The sequence below is a fragment of the Macrotis lagotis genome, chromosome 6, assembly GCF_037893015.1.
Source record: "Macrotis lagotis isolate mMagLag1 chromosome 6, bilby.v1.9.chrom.fasta, whole genome shotgun sequence".
Classification (NCBI taxonomy): Eukaryota; Metazoa; Chordata; class Mammalia; order Peramelemorphia; family Peramelidae; genus Macrotis; species Macrotis lagotis.
Genome location: NC_133663.1, coordinates 146,642,067 through 146,659,141, shown reverse-complemented (window position 1 = coordinate 146,659,141; position 17,075 = coordinate 146,642,067). Strand labels below are relative to the sequence as shown.

The window sequence follows — 17,075 nt, the reverse complement described above, 5'->3', positions numbered from 1 at the left end:
GGGAGAGGGGAGGGATAAGAGGAATAAATTCCTGAAGGGCATGGGAAACATCAGGTCCCTACTGGCCAATGAGAGTGACTCCCATCTTCTCCCCACCTCCTTCAGAGAGAAACAGGGAAGGTGACAGGAGAGCACCAGACCCACAGGCCTCTAGCACCATGAGGTTCAGGGAGCTGAGGCATCCTGCTCCCCCAGACCAGGCCTGCAGAGGAGAAAGTCACCTGCTTGGAGGGCCACTTGCCCCGCCCCACCCTTCCTCGGGGACAAGGGGGAGGTGGCAGGGCATGACACGGAACGTCATACAAACACCTCGAGCAGGGCACAGGCTCTTGGCGCTGCCGATGAGTTCCTTGCTGGGGTGGCAGGCCACGGCGTGAATGTCTTCCATGTGCTTCTCCCAATGTATGATGATCTGCACACACTTCTTCTTGTCCAGACTCCAGAGGCAGAAGGAGCAGTCATGGCTTCCAGACATCAGGAATACTCGATTTAGGTCCATGGCCAAACAGGTCACCGCATCTAGGTGGGGAACCATAGAATGCACAGATTTCCCTGTCTGATTGTCCAGAACCTGATGCTTCTGTAATTGTCATGGGCAGTAATGGTGAGGGGTTGGTTGGGCAGGCTCACCACCTGGTTTATCTGGGAAGAAGTACTGCTCCCGTGGGACTCCAGTGTGAACAGGGTGCTTCCAGTCTCCAGGTTGTTAAGGACTGTGTCACCTTGAGTGGAAAGAAGAGACGGCCTGGGCTGGCTCTGTGCTGGCCAAGGCCACAGAGGTGGCGATCCCATGTTCAGCATCTGTGTGGAAAGTGCACAGGAAAGTGGGGCTGTTGCCACTAAGGTCCCTGATATGAATGGTGCCATCTACAGAACAGGAGGCCAGATGGTGGGAAGCGGGGCTGAAAGCAAGGTCCCACACCATGTCCCCGTGGCACGCCAGGATGCTCAGCACACAAAGGTCATAGCCACCATAAAGGTCCATGTTGAGGTCTGGGATTCTCCAGCAGTAGATGCGGGCATCTGCCCCACTCCCCCACTATAGCAATGTGGCTCCCCAAGGCTAACACCAACACTGGGCCCCTGTGAGCCTGGAAGGCATGAATGGGCTCCACATCCAGAGCGGCATTCTTCTTGGTCCTTCAGGTACCAAAGCTTCAGGGTGCCATCTTCCAAGGCCATGAACAAGGCCGATTAACTGTGATGAAAGGCCAGTGAGCTGATGCTTTCATAATGGGAGCGCAGGATGAATTTGGGGTTCCAGGTTTTCTTGAAGGCATCTTTGCTGTCAGAGAGGTCACAGTTGAGGTCACTGTCATTGTTGACAGTGAGGTCCACCAAGTGCCCCAGGCTCACCTCTCCAACCCCAATTGTGTCCATGATGAAGACCTCAGAGGAAAAGTCCAGGGAGCTGTCATGTCATGAGATGGAGGCTGCAGTGTTTCAGGGGGTGACCTGGACCCTTTTGGGGGCAGCCCATCACCCAGCACGCCCTGCAGCTTTACCCACTGACTCTCAAGTTCAATGCAGTCCCTGCTATGGCGAGCTTCAGCAGACCCATCCCCGTCCTCTCCGGAGCCCAGAAAGTCAAACTCGTGGATGGCGTCTTCAGATTCTTCCTCATCCTTCTCCTTGGCCATTTCTGGTATCAGAGGCTTAAATGATAACTTGAAGTGCTGTTTCTCCAGCTGCAAGCTCTTCAAGCTCCTCTACCTCATCACTGCCTTCAACCTCACAATTCTGCAGGAATGGGATCTTCTCCAACATGGAGCTGCTCAGCCACTCTGCGCCTTCCTTCCCTGCTGCATTCCTCTGGATCTGCTCCTCGATCTGTTTCTCCAGCACCTACTCCCCTGTGGGTAGCCCCCCGGAGCCGCTGTCGCCCAGCTGGGCCACACCATTCAACTCCACAGAGCAGCTGAGCAAGGAAGCACACTTGTCCAAGATAGTGTCCTTGTAGCCCACCTCCTCCAAGTACTGCCACAGCAGCAGCTGACCTTCCCTCCACACCAGCTGGCTGCTCTCCAAGGAGACCCACTCCACAGGCCCATTGGGGACTTGTTCCAGTATATCTGATTTCTTCTCTCCTTGGTTGGATTTTGTGCCAAATTTCAGTTTGTGATACTTGGTTTGTTCTTGCTTCATGCAAACTTTAACATTTTGTTCCATCGCACCAAGTCCATCTTCAGATTCTCTTGCCCCTTCCTCTCTCCTTGGAGAAAAGCCACCTGGGCCTGCAGTTAGGCCTTCTCCCCCTTAAAGCGTGCCCACTTGTGCTGGATGAAGTACAGGATGCCGGGCAGGCTCAGGGGCTGGGGCCTGCCTCGGGGTCGTCGCCTCCAGCCCCGCCGGCCCGCTCTGCTCCTGACGCCTGGCCTCAGCTGCTGCCCTTGGCGGCAGTTGGGTCCAATGGGTGGCAGAGGTGGGCGGTTTGAGGAGGGGTGGGAGCTGCTAGCTCCTGCATCACTGAGGCCGCCACCTGCCCCGCATACCTCCCTCCCGGACAGCGGTTGCCCACATGCACACACATGCTCGAACCCTGCTTTGTCCATATTCAGATTTAGGTCACATCTGGGTGTCCTTTTAGGGGTAAGATGGAACACTATCACACATGGTCTTGAGGCTAGAATGGAGTACAATTCTAGGTGGAAAAGAGTGCTTGTGCTCACTCATAGACAGAGAACAGACTAAGAGAAGAGTAAACATGACTCTCCTTAAATCATAACATCTTAGAAGAACTGAAAATTGATTGGTCCCATAGGGAAAAAAAAAAAAAAAAAACTGCAAGTGGGTCCTCAGTAAAGGGCTGAGTATCTCTGCCTTCATGTGTGGAAAACTGGGGCTAGATACCCTGAGGAGGAGCATTATACATTTTCCTGGAGTCAGCTAGGTGACACACCAGATAGAGCACTGGCCCTGGAGTCAGGGGGACCTGAGGTAAAATCTGGCATCAGACACTTAATAATTGCTTAGTTGTGTGACATTGGCCAAGTCACTTAACTCCATTGCCTTGCAAAACAGAGAAAAAGCAAAAAAAAGAAAAAAGTTGCAAAGGAGAGTACTACTTTTAAAGAGTTAATAATCAAGAACTAGATTGGGAAAATGAGCAAACAACAACAACAAAAAAAATCTGATCATAGAATATTACTATATTGACAAGATCAAAGCACAAAATCAGGAAGAAATCAAAGCTCCTATAGTCACAGCATGAAAGAAAAAGAAGAATTGGTCTCAAATCAGAGAGGAGTTCAATGACAGTTTGAAAATCAAGTAAGAAAAATAGAGAAAAAATTGGGTAGAAAAATGAGAGTGATGTAAGAAAATCATGAAAACTGAGGTTAGATAAAGAAAAATACTGAAGAAAATCGCACCTTAGAAAAGAGACTAAGCCAAATAGCAAGAGAGATACAAAAAAGCCAATTAGAAGAATGTCTTAAAACGTTTGGCCTGTTGGAAAACAGAGCTACCAAAGATCACTGAAGACAACAATTTCTTTAAAATAGAATCAAACAAATAGAAGCTAATAACCACGAGAAATCAAGCAAAATAAAACAAAATCAATACAAGACAATTCAAACTATTTCACAAACAACTGACCTAGGAAAAGATCAAGTATAGATAATTTAATAATCATTGGACTCCCTGAAAGTCATAATCAAAAAAAAAAGAAAGAAAAAGAAAAAAGCCCAGAGAGCATCCTTCAAGAAATTTTCAAGGAAATCTATCCTGCCACTAGAAGGGAAAAGAGAAATATAAAAAATTCATCAAACAACTTTTGAAAGAATACCCACAATGAAAACTCCCAGTTATTAAATCATGCATTCCCAGTTCTGTATCTGAAAAAGAGATTTTAAAAAAGTTAATTGGGGCAGCTAGGTAGTTCAGTGGATAAAGCATAGTCCCTTGAACTCAGATACTCAATAATTACCTAGCTGTGTGACTTTCAGCAAGTCACTTAATCCCATTGCTTGACAAAATCTAAAAATAAAAAAGTTAATGGACCTATATGTATAAAAATATTTATAGTAACTTTTGTCTTCTTTTTTTCCTGGGAAAGAATTGGAAACTGAGAGGATGCCCATATACTGGGTAATAACTGAAAACATTGTTGGATATAACCCCATTTGCCTTGCAAAAACCTAAGGGGAAAAAAAAAGCTTCTTCTGCTGGGAAAGGAAAAAGAGATACTTTCAGAGCTTCATTGGATTGCTTCTACTGATCACCTTGTGAGCACTTGTCATGTGTCATGACATGAGCATGTCATAAAATAGTTTGGCATTTGAACAATGTGTTCAGTACATTGGAGTTGCAATCTATAGTAACATTTGAATACTTGACAGTGTATATTGAGAATGGGCAGTAGAAGGGGAAAGGGGAAAGGAAAAAGAATCAGGACTGATAGAAGAAGAGAGGTCATTCTAAAGGAGATGCTGGTCAGATGCAAAGAGAGGTAAGGAGGGTCAGGGTGACAGGAGAGAGAAGAGTAATAAATAGTTGGGAATAATGGATGGAAGGAAATACACAGCAATATTAACTCTCAGTGTGACTAGGATAAACTATCCCATGAAATAGAATTGGATAGCAGAGTGGATTAAAATACAGATAGTACAATATTTTACTTACAAGAAGGATCTTTAGAGCAGAATGCCATATATAGAGTAAAGGTGAAAAGTTGTAGTAGAATGAATTATATTTCCTTGAAACAAAAAATGCATTGATAACTATCTGTTTCCTTAATATCATATTGAAAAAGCAAAAAAAAAGATCTAATTAAAAGTGAGATGAAATTAAACTACTTTTTTTTTGTAAAAGGTAACATATAATCAAGGAATAGCAATAGCAAACATATATGCATGAACTGGTATATAGAAAAAATTGCTTGGCTGTAGGAAGAAATAGATACCAAAACTGTACTAGTAAGGAACCTCAACTTCCTTCTATTATAATCAAATAAACCTAACCACACGATAAGAAAGAAGTTAAAAAGGTTAATAGCATATTAGACAAGTTGAATATGATAGAACACTAGAGAAAAATGAATGGGAATGGAAGGGAATATACCTTTTTTCTCATTTCAGTATTACATGGTACATATACAAAAATTGATCAAGTATTGGGGATAAAAACCTCAAAATCAAATGCTGAAAAGTAGAAATACTAAATGAATTGTTCATGCAAATGGAAAAGCTAGGAAAGGAACAAATTAAAAATCCTCAATTAAATATGAAATTAGAAATTCTGAAAATATTCGACACCCATTCCTATTAAGGAAAAAGTAGAGAGCACAAGAAAAGAAATGAAGTTTTTCTTAAAAATGATAAACAACATTGATTTAAAGCCATCAAATATCATTGTCTATAAAGGAGATAAACTAGAAGCTTTCTCAATTAAGTGAAAGATGAAAAATATTGCCTTTATTATTACTGTTATTCTAATAAAGTTGTAGAAATATTTTCTTTGGCATTGAGAAGAAAAATTTGAATAAGCAATTAGATAAAACTACCACTCCTATAGCCTAGAGTATCAGCAACAGCAACAAAAAATAATGAAATAATTAAAAACTTTAGCAAAATTGTATGACAAAATAAACTCTCATAAAACGACAACATGAACACACATACATGTGTGTGTATAACCAACAAATCACAGCAGCAAGATGGAGAAATTTCATTTAAATAAATGTATATAATATAAAAATCTCAGATTCTGCCTACCAAGATAACCTGTGAACTCAATGAAAACAATTGCAATATACTTTTCACGCAAATATAGTCAGATCCAATTGATTAGAAAAATATCAATTTCTCAAGGTTAAGCTTAGTTAATATGAGAAAAATGATAATCCTACATAGATGAATTGATTTAGGCAACACTCACTAATTAAAAAAAATTATATTTTAGAGCTAGATAAAAAATGACAAAATTCATCTGGAGAACAATAGATCAGGAATATCAAGTGAAAAGACAAATATAGGCTAGGTGTACTGGACTTAAAGGAATATTATAAAGTAGTGACCATCAAAACTATTTGATAGTCATTAAAAACAAAGTTGCAGATCAGTGGAATAAATTAGGTATACAAAACTATAATAAACTAATATTTGATAAACAAAAAACTTCTAATTTTTAAAGATAAGTATTCATTTTTGACAAAAACTACTGGAAACTGGAAATGGGCAGGTACTAGGCATAACTCACCATCTCATTCGCTATGTCAACTTAAGGTCAAAATTAGTACATGAGAGGCGGCTAGGTGACGTAGTGGATAAAGCACAGGCTCTGGAGTCAGGAGTACCAGGGTTCAAATCCGGTCTCAGACATTTAATAATTACCTAGCTGTGTGGCCTTGGGCAAGCCACTTAACTGCTTTTGCCTTGCAAAAACCTAAAAAAAATTAGTACACAATTAAGACATAAATGGTAATGCAAATGAGAACAAAGAATGTTTACATGTCAGATATTTGAAAAAGAGAAGAGTTTATGATTAAAAAATAAATAGGGAATGTTATGACTTGAAAATGGATAATTTTGATTATATTAAACTAAAAAAAAGTTTTTGTTTTAAAAATGAAGCCAGTGCAATTAAGATTAGAAGGAAAGAAGAAAACTGGGAAACAATTTTTATGATTTTGTTTTTGAAAACAGGTCTTGATTCTCAAATATATATTGAAAATCAAGTCAAATTTAAAGAATGCAAACTATTCTCCACCTCATAAATGGGCAAATGATATGGACAGCTAGTTTTCAGATTAAGAAATTAAAGGTGTCTATAGTCATAAAAATTCTCTATATCATTATTTTATTAGAGAAATTCAAAATAGGATAATTCTGAGGTATCAACTTACACCTATCCCAGTGGCTAATAATGATAAATTTTGGAGTGGATGTGGGAAAACTGGGACCCTAATTCTATATTAGGGTTGACAATTTATCCAATCACTCTAGAGTACAATTTGGAACTAATTATAAAGTGCAATAAAACTTTGAATCACATTGTTGGTGGAGCTGTGAACTCATCCAACCTTTCTGGAGAGCAACTTGTGATTGTGCCCAAAGGGGGAAAATATGCATACCCTTTTACCCAACAATACCACTACTGGGTCTATACCCTGAAGAGATGATAAAAAAAAGGGTAAAAGCATCACTTGTACAAAAGTATTTATAGCAACCCTGTTTGTGGTAGCAAAATATTGGAAATTAAGTGAATGTCCTTCAATTGGGTAATGGCTTAACAAACGGTGGTATATGTATGTGATGAAACACTATTGTTCTATTACAAACCAGGAGGGATGGGAATTCAGGGAAGCCTGGATGGATTTGCATGAACTGATGCTGAGTGAGATGAGCAGAACCAGAAAAACATTGTACACCCTAACAGCAACATAGGGGTGATGATCAACCCTGATGGAACTGCTAATCCCTTCAGTGCAACAACCAGGGAAAATTTTGGGCCATCTGCAATGGAGAATACCATCTGTATCCAGAGAAAGAATTGCGGAATTTGAACAAAGACCAAAGAGTGTCAAATTAGAAAAAAAGTTATATTATTATGTAATTTTACTATCTCATAACTTATTTTTCTTCCTTAAGGATATGATTTCTCTGTCATCACATTCAACTGAGATCAATGTATAAAATGGAACCAATGTAAACACTAACAGAATGCCTTCTGGGAGGGGGAGGGAAGCAAGAATGGGGAAACATTGTAAAACTCAAAATAAATAAAATCTTTCTTTAAAAATAAAATAGTATGGCTAAGTGCCACAGAGGATAAAGCTCTGGCCCTGGAGTCAGGAGTAGCTGAGTTCAAATCTGGCCTCAGATATTTATAATTACCTAGCTGTGTGGCCTTGGGCAAGCCACTTAACTCCATGGCCTTGCAAAAAAACTAAAAAAACTAAAGAAATAAATGAATAAAAATTAAAAAAAAACCCTTTATATCACCACTGATACAGTAATACCCTTAGTATTTCTTTATTCCAATGGGATTGTTGAAAAGGGAAAAAAAAGACCAACATGTACAAAAATCTTTTAGCAGCTCTTTCTGTGATTAAAAAAAAAGCAAATGAAAATTGAGTGGTTATATCCAACAATTGGGGAAAGGCTGAAAAAAGGTTTTTTGTTAATGTAATAGAACTTTCTTGTTCTGTAAGAAATGATGGGCAATGAGGATTCCAGAAAAACCTAAAGATTTACATGAAATAATGTTCAATGAAAAAAATAGCAAGATTTTCTGATAATCAACTATGATAGACTTAGTTCTTCTAAGCAATATGGTGATTAAAGACAATTCCAAAAGATTTGTGATGCAAAATGAAATCCATATCCAGAGAAAGCACCATGAATTCAGAATGTATGTCAAAGCATTACTTTTTTCACTTTTTATTTTGCTGTTTTTTTTTTCTTTCTTGTGTTTTTCCCCTTTTGTTCTGATTCTTCTTTTATAATATGACTAATATCAAGCTTTGGTTGACCTATATCTTTTAAAACGTAAATCATATTTCTCGCTGCCTTGGGGAGGGGTGAATGAGGAGAAGGAGTGAAATTCAGATCATGTTTATATCTAATATTAAAAATATAATGAAGAAAAAAGCCATTTAAAATATCTTTCTGAAGATCTTTGAAATCTATTATGAGACCTGGAAGACTCTGGCACAACTGTGCTCTATGAACAAAGGAGAATTTCAGTAGCTCAAAAGAACATGAAAAGCAAAAGAATCACAGATTTAGACTCATTTCCCTCCCAATTGTTCACATGAGATATTTGTGCCAGATCTGTGCTAGAAATAGAAAGTCTTCCAAACTTATATCAGTCTAATCAACCATAGTTAGTAACACCTGACATAGTGATTTTATTTTGTTCTTCTTTAAATTTGAATTTCAACAACCAGTACCCAGGGAAAGACACAGTTAAAATTACTTTCTATTTCTTTTCTAACTATTATGGGAAAAAATTTCAGGTAAAATGAATAGCTGAATCTGATATATCCAGAAGAAGAAGGATTAAAGGATAGCTAGGGAGAGAGCAGGAAGTCTCAAGTAATTGTCTAAGCAGATGTGAAATAGTGACATCAACAGAATATAAAGCATCTAAAAACTTGGGGAGGAAAGACTGTATCCATAAGAAATATTTATGTAATAAAATGGCATTGGGGACAACTTAGCTTTTTCATAAGTAGGAGATCACTGATATGGAATCATAAATCTCAAATAACCTCAAATAAAATTCCAATTATGACATTACGGTAAGTTATGATGATTGTACAGATCTCAGAAATTTTGACTCTCTCAAGTCAAAGTTCCTAGCATATTGCTATATCTAAAGTACCAGTATTGTTTGGTCAGTTTTCAATCATAACTGATTGGTTATGATCCAATTTTCAATTTTCTTGGAAAAATACTAGAGTTCATACTGTGGAAAGTGAAAAAATTAGGACTAAATTTCTTGTTCAGGATCAAATAGCTAACAAGTATCTGAGGCTATATTTTAATTTTGGAAGGTAATTTTTTGAATCAAGACCTGACAATATCCACTGAAGCACATAGCACCATTTTACAATATCCATAATAATAATTATCTCTTGATTTTTTGTTCTATCTGAGTCTAAGACATTCTTAGGACAGATATTATTTAATTCACCAATTTAGCATGAGGTCTCATGGCAGCATCCTTTAATTTCAGACTTTATTTGGAGCTAAATTAATATAATCCTTCAAGGGGGGTAACTGGATAATTAATGATATAGATAACATAAAGTATTCCTGATGAAAAGACCAAAGCAGAATAAAAAATATTTTTCAAGATAGTGACTAAGTAAGAAATATATATCAAAAGGGTTTGAATAAGTTTAAACTGTACATTTTTCTATGGATTGATGATGTTTGTAATGTTTAATTGTTACATGGTATAGCTAGAAGTATAGATAGAATGATAGGTAGATAGATAGATAGATAGATAGATAGATAGATAGATAGATAGATAGAACACATGGATGTGAGCTGACTATGGTAGTATGATATAAAAAAAAATTTAAGGGACAAGAAAGACGGATGCACTTGTAGAAGGGTAAAGAAAAGAAAAAAATGGCATATATTTTACAAAAAAAGATACAGATGAGCTTTTATGGAGGAGCAGAAGATGGAAGGGATTGCAGGTAATATATAAGTCCTATACCTATCAGAAATGGCCCAAAGATAGAAAAAATAGACAATTGGTTGGATAGAATAATGCATATTATTATACAAGAAAATAAGTGGGAAAGGGTGTTAAGGGAAAGCGGAAATGAGAACAAAAATCAGATTGGAGGAGACATTGATCAGAAGCAAATGGATTCTGAGGAGAGAAAGAGTGAGAGGGGAAAATAAGATGGAGAGAAATAGGTAGCAATCCAAACTGAAAAACATACTGTCAAATTCTCTAATAAAGACCCCATTTCTAAAACATATCAAGAGAAACTGTCAAATTTATAGGAAAGATCATTTCCCAATTGTGAAGTTGTGAACTGTTCTAATCTGTCTGGAAAGAAATTTGTCATTATGTCCAAGGACTATAAAACTTTGCATACAATTTGATCAAGTAGTGCCAGGGATCCATACTCATAAGATTAAAAAAAAAGGAAAGGAAACTTCCAGGATTCAAGATGGTAGTGTAAGCAGGAAATTCCCTTAACTCTCTTATATTTCCCTGTAAACAACAGTAAAAGTAGAACAAAAAGATATGGTGAAATCATCCTCTAGTCCAAGAAAATTGAGTGGTATTTTTTTTTCAGGTAAAAGGGAGCACAGATCAGAAATGGAAGCATCTCAGCAAAACAGGAACAAGTTCAACCTCAATAAACCAGGAGGAGGTCCTCAGCCCCAGTAGGTGAACGATAGGCAATGACAAACACTAGGACCCCTACTTGTCCTAGTATAGCCTTTGAAAAACCCAAAGTTGCAACTTCTATGGACAGAACCTTACTATTTAACAAAATTTTCTATGAAAACCAGAAATTAGGTATAGACCAACATCTTATACTGTGTAATAAAGTAAGTACAAAATGGTTCAAAAGGTGATGCCATAAATAGGTTTTGTTCTTTGACCCTCATTTTTTTTAGAGAACCCTGGACATTACTGAATGATGTCTTGACTCTTACCTGAATAAACTTGTCAGTTCATTCTTTCTTCCAGAGTCATTGAACTCCAGTAGCAAGACAAAGGTCAGAACTTCTGACAGTCACCTGAGGAACCTTGGAATCTTTAATATCTGACCAAGTTTTATCCTCTCCACAGAACCTGAAGATGACTAATCTTCATGACCAATAGGAAAAAAAATGTCCTCATCTGCCTATTCCATGAGGGAAAGTCTTTACGTGCTTGATGTAAACATCCCCATAACTCACCCATGAATTTGAAACTTACCAAATTGTGTTCAATCTGCTTTTAACACATTTTGAGACTGGTTAATTGACATGGTCACTACACATGCTACAGCTTCTTGAAGCCACAGATGAGTGTTTAGTTACAGATGAGCAGCACTGATTAAAGCTCAGCAAGCTCTCACTCCAAAAATGTTAATTCTCACTGAACACTATATAAATAAATTAGGGAATCAAAAGATGGTTTACATGAGAGACAAATGCATATGAAAGAATCTATGACCTAACAGGAGATAAGGAATATTACAAGACAGAAAATGGATAATTTTAATTATATTAAATAAAATACCTTTATGCACAAATAAAATCAGTGCAATAAAGATGAAAAGAAAAACAAAAAAACAATCTTATAGGAGAGAAAGACAGCATTCAGCAAATATCACTGAGATAGAGTCTTGAATCAAATTTATATGATCTTTAAGTCTTTTTTCTAACTGAATAATATTCAAATAAGAAGAGGTAGTTTTTAGACAAAGAAATAAAAATGATATAAAGTTTAAAGGGAAAAAATGCCTAAAGAACTGTTGATTGATTTTTCTTTTAATATATACACTTATATTATTATATTATATACATTATATATATATATATTATATACATTTATATAATATATATTATATACATTTAATATATACATTTATATTATTTTCTTTTAATATATACATTTTAATTCTGAGAAGAAAATGTTTGAGGACTGGTGCAGTTAGGAAGAATACATGTACCAAAAAAAAAACCTTGAACTAGATCTTAGAGGATTATAAGAATTTGGATAAATGAAGATTAGCTTAGCATTCCTTTAATTATTTTTTGTCTTTTTTAAAATTGATATTATATTTTTTACATAAATGCTACAAAGATCTTTCAACATTCATCCATGTGCATATGTATATTTTTATCTTACAAAATTTCCTTTCACCCCCCCTCTTGCCCCCGACCTTAGCAGAACAGTTATATTAATATTGTACACATATATTTGTTTTAAACATGTTTACAGATTAGTCATTTTTGGTATGAGAATTTAGAACTAAAAGAAAGAAATACATGAAAGATATTTTTCATGAAAATGTAATGTTCATCAGATTCAGGAGAATTCTTTTCATTTTCTTTTGTTTTGTCTTGTTTTTCTTTCTCTTGATGGGGATAGCATTGTCCATAGTTGGTTTAATACGGTTATATTAGCTCTTTGAACTGCTGAGAGGAGCTGCATTCATCAGGATTGATTATCTCACAATGTGGTTCTTAATGTGTTCATTGTTGTCTTGATTCTTCTCCCTTAGCTCAGAATTATATCTTGTAATTCATTTCATGCTTCTCTAGAGGCCAGTCATTTATAATTTCCTATAGAGCAATAGTATTCCATATTAATGTACCATAACTTGTTTAACCATTCCTCAATTGTTTAGCATTCCCTCAATTTCCATTTTTTTCCATTTCAAAAAGAGCTGCTATGAACATTTTGTAACATGTAGGTTTTTTTCCAAATTTTTTAGATTTTCTTCTGGATATAGAACTAGAAATGGACTTGCTGGATCAAAGGGTATGAAAGACTATCTTGCTCTTTGGGTGTATATATATACATCCATATTGCTTTCCAGAATAGTTGGATCACTTTACAAGTCTACCAGCAGTGAATTAATGTCCCTATCCTCCCACAATCTCTCCAATATTGATGATTTTCCCTTTTACTAATCTTAGCCAAACTGATAAGATGAGGTGATACCTTAGAGTTCGTCTAATTTTATTTCTTTAATCAATAATTATTTGGAGCATTTTTTCACAAGATTATATAAAGCTTTAAGGTTTTCATTTGAAAAGTGTCTGTTCCTGTCCTTTGACCATTTATCAATTGGGGAATGACTTGCAACCCTATAAATTTGATGAAATTCTCTATATATTTTAAAAATGAGACCTCTATCAGAACTCCTAGTTGTTACGATTAGATTGTTTCCCAACTTTCTGATTTCCTTTTGATTTTGTCAGCATTGATTTTATTAGTACAACCCTTTTTAATTTAATTTAGTTAAAATCATTCTACAGTTTATAATCTACTCTATTGCTTGTTTGCTCATAAATTTGTCCCCTTTCCATAGATCTAATAGATAGAATATTTCTTGGTCTATTATTTTATCTATGGTGTTGCCCCTTTTTTCTAAATCCTGTACACATTTTGACCTTATTTTGGTATAGGTCATGCAAAGTGGGTCCATGCCTAGTTTTTGTCTTACTATTTTCCAGTTTTCCCAACAATCTTTGTCAAATAGTGAGGTCTTATACCAGAAACTAATGACTTTGAGTTGTCAAACAGTAGGTTACTGTAGTCATTTAGTACTGTTTCTTTTGAACCTATCATAATTCACTGATATATTGCTCTATTTTGTAACCAGTACCTGTGAGTTTTGATGACTACCACTTGATAGTATAATTTTAGAACTGGTAGAGCTAGGTCATATTCTTTTACATTTTTTCCTCAGTTCCTTTGCTATTCTTGCCTTTTTTTTTTTGCTCCAGATGAATTTTGTTATTATTTTTTTCTAGCTTGGTAGAATAGTTATTTGGTAGTTTGATTGGTAGTGCATTGAATAAGTAATATAGGTCAGGTAGAAATGCCATTTTTTTTATATTAGCTTGCCCTAACCATGAGTAATTGACATTTTCCCAATTATTTAGATATGACTTCCTTTGGGTAATAAGTGCTTTATAATTGTGTACATACAGCTTCTGGTTTTGTCTTAGTAGATATATTCTCAAGTATTTAAGGTTGTACACAGATAATTAATATGGAATTTCTCTTTCTATTTCTTGCTTTTGGGCATTTATGTCCATATACAGAAATGCTGAACATTTATGTGGATTTATTTTATATACCATTACTGTGCTGAATTTGTTAATTGTTTCAAGGAGATTTTTAGATGATTTTTCAGATTATCTGAGTATATCATCATATCATCCACAAAGAGTAAACACTTTGTTTTCTCTTTGCCAATTCTGATTCCTTTAATTTCTTTTTCTTCTCTTATTGCTAGAGCTAACATTTTTAAAAGTATATTGAAAAAAATTTTAAAAAATATATGGAATAATAATAGTGATAATGGACATCTTTGTTTCACCCTGGATCTTACTGGATATGTTCTGAATTTGCATGCATACAATATTTGTTGATGTTTTAGACAGCTACTGCTTATTTTAAGCAACATTTGAGTTATTTCTAAACTTTTTTTCTAATGTTTTTAGTAGGATGTTATATTTTGTCTCAGACATTTTCAGCATCTATTGAGATAAACATATGATTTCTGTCGGTTTTACTTTTGATATGTTCAATCATCTTTTTTGTTTTCTTAATAAAGAACCATCCCTGCCTACCTGGAATAAATACTATCTAATCATGGTGGATTAACTTAGTAATAACTTTCTGTAAAATTGCTAAAGTTTCATTTTAGATTTTTTGTATTAATTCATTAATGAGAATGGAATACGATTTTCCTTCTCTACTTTGGTTCTTTCTGGTTCAAGTATCAGCACCATGTTAGTGTCATAAAAGAAAATGGATAGAATTCCTTTTGTCTCTTATTTTTTAAAATAGTTTCTGTAGAATAAGAATTAATAATGCCTTTAATTTTTGGTAGAATTCACTTGTAAATCCACTTGGACCTGGAGACTTTTTGTTAGGTAGTTTATTGATGATCTCTTCAATTTCTTTTTTCTTAAATGGGGTTATTTAAGTACATTATTTCCTCTTCTGTCAAACTGGCAGTTTGTAATTTTGTAAATATTCATCTATTTTATTTAGGTAATCACATTTATTAGCATACAATTCATCAAAGTACTTCCAAATTATTTCTTTAAATTCCTCCTCATTGGTGGTTAGTTTACCCTTATTTTTGATACTGGTAATTTGTTCATCTTCTTTATATTTTTTTAATAACATTAACCAAATGTTTGTTTATTTTGCTGACTTTGTTATAAAAATAACTTTTAATTTTATTCATTAGATCTATGATTTTCATGCTTTCTATTTTATTAATCTCTCCTTTGATTTTCAGAATTTCTAATTTGATATTAATTGGGAATCTTGAATTACTTCTTTTTTTTCTAGAGATTTTAGTTGCATACCCATTTCATTGATCTCCTCATTCTCTATTTTATTCATATATGCATTTAGAGATATATAGTTTTTCCTCAAAACCATCTTGGCTACATCACATGAATTTTGGTATATTTGTCTCATTATTATCATTTTCTTCAATTTAATTATTGATTATTTTTATGATTTGTTGTTTGGTCCACTCATTATATAAATTAGTTATAGTTTCCAGTCAGTTTTTGAGTTCTCTTTTTTGTCACCCTTTATTATATGTAATTTTTATTGTATCATGGTCTGAGAAGTAAAAATTTATTATTTCTTTCTCTGTCTTCATTTGATTATAAGGTGTTTATGTCCTAGTACATCAACAGTTTTGGCATATGTCCCATGTACTGCTGAGAAAAAGGTATTTTCTTTCCTATCTCCATTAACTTTTCTCCAGAAGTCTATCATATCTAGGTTTTCTAGAATTTCATTCAACTTTTTAGCTTCCTTCTTATTTATTTTGTGATTCCTGCATCTTTTCTAATGTCCAGAAGATCCCACAATGGTCTATGGAAATGCAAAGGTATTTTAATCAAGTGGGAACACTTCAAGACTCACCTGAAATGGGGCAACAATTGCAACAGAAACAACTCTAAACAAACTAAACAAAGAAACAAATAAGTACATAAAAGGGTTTGGATCTTTTCCCACCATTCCACAAGCTTCTGAAAAAAAAAGAAAGATTTTGTTGCTACAGTAAGAGCCAGCTCTAGGGTCCCTGGTAGATTTCCTGAAGATAATTCACAACATGGGAACATTGTTTCTTGGGAAAGTCAAACCCAACCCCAAGCTCAGTTGAAGGATGATGACATTATAGAAGATGATCTCCACCTTATTTCAGAGAAATTCTTAAATTATGCTTAATGCTGATATTATGGATATAAATGAAATATTTAAGGTTTAAGAATAATGATTCATGAAACAAGAAGATGTGATAGACAGCCTAGAAGCTAATGTAGAAAATGCTGAGGTACATATCCAGCAGGCAAACCAGCAACTCTCAAGGGCAGTTAATCATCACAATTTGTGAATAATTATGTGCATTATCACTTTTATTGTTGTCATTGGATTTGTGAAATCATCATTTGGGGATCTTTGAAACAAAATTAAAAGACTGGCAATGTTGCACTATACCATCTAAAATCAGGTAGGAAAATCACTTTAATTGTAGTTTTTATCATTGTACAGTTGTTCATTAAATGTTAGACAGAGAAAGAGAGTGAGACAGAGTATTCTCTCTAAGACAAAAAAAAATAACAAAATAGTTTATACCCACTGACTTGTTAAGTGTATAACCATTTGTAGTGCCATTATTTGGGGCCCTTTATTATGTACTCTGTGTGTGTGTGTATGTGTGTTTAATACATTTATTCTCAGTGTCACAACTTATACTCTCTAATTTTTAACTAAATTGATTAGTAACAATTTTTACAAAGTATATTAAAATATATTTTGTTTCACTTATGAACACTTGAAAGACTCCAACTATGTATCATGTAACTTTCTGAATATCTGGTGATCTACATCATAGA

General features: G+C 35.1%; 2 pseudogenes; one reads left to right on the top strand and one right to left on the bottom strand.

Moving 5' to 3' along the window:
- Nucleotides 1–217: 217 nt before the first annotated feature.
- LOC141492245 (striatin-4 pseudogene) lies at nt 218–2,552 on the bottom strand (annotated as a pseudogene).
- A 6,681-nt stretch (nt 2,553–9,233) lies between these two features.
- LOC141492244 (syntaxin-7 pseudogene) lies at nt 9,234–16,653 on the top strand (annotated as a pseudogene).
- The last annotated feature ends 422 nt before the right edge of the window (nt 16,654–17,075 follow it).